The following is a 989-nucleotide window of genomic DNA, read 5'->3' on the forward strand; positions in this document are numbered from 1 at the left end:
CCTTCCTTCCTTCCTTCCTTCCTTCCTTCCTTCCTTCCTTCCTTCCTCCTTATTTTTCATCATTATTTTTTTTCCCCTACAGTATTTCTCATCACTCCTAATTTATTCACCCTTTGGAGTCATGCAGCACATCAAACAAACAAAAAAATGATAGCCATTACAAATGGAGGCAGCTCTATCATTTGCTATGCTCACCTGGGATAAAAAGCCTTCCATAAAGCAACAACAAAGTTCAGTGCACAAAAGTAGCCTATTTTTAGTATAAGAAATGTAATGGTACTGAACTGTTACTTTAGTAACAGTAATGTAAAGTCTAATACGTGTTACACGGAAGGTAAACCAAGTCACTTCTGTATGTGCTGCAGTTGTAAAGAGGTAAGAGACTAAGAGTTTATCATTCACTAACCTTTTGTCAATTTTGGAAGTCACCAAGTAAACATGAATGTAATCTTTGAATTACCCTGCGATGGCTTTAGGGCATCTTAGGTTCCAGCTTTTTTTAGGAGATTAGCTTTATCACTGACTCCCATCAAAGCAGTGGCCAGATTTGAGCCTTCTTAAAGTGAGAGATCAGACAAACTCAGAGCCCAGGGCGTACAGACTCGGATTGTATTGCCACCTCAATTATAATTAAGGCTATAAAAAAAACACTGATATAGAGCAGTAGGTCTTTCCATAAAGTTCTCTAGGAATGCGTATTGTGTTCATCAGAGATTTTCCACACACCAAGCACTGTAAATGGCTACTCTGATTTTGCAAGTCATTGGCATATATTTGCCTCAGAGAAAAGACGAACAAATATGTATGTCTATCATCACCACTGCAACACTGCTGGAACTATCCTGCTTCTAAATAAGAAATAGTTCATCCTTTCATCTCTTCTGAAATAGAGATCGAACCCCCACTTCTCGAACATGCAAGGTTTCCAGTTAAGTCAGTGTGATTTTTTTGTGAGTGAAGCATGGAGGATCCCTCTTCTCTCAAACCTT

Source organism: Lagopus leucura, unplaced genomic scaffold (genome assembly GCF_019238085.1).
Source record: "Lagopus leucura isolate 7727_CA_CO unplaced genomic scaffold, USGS_WTPT01 Super-Scaffold_810, whole genome shotgun sequence".
Classification (NCBI taxonomy): Eukaryota; Metazoa; Chordata; class Aves; order Galliformes; family Phasianidae; genus Lagopus; species Lagopus leucura.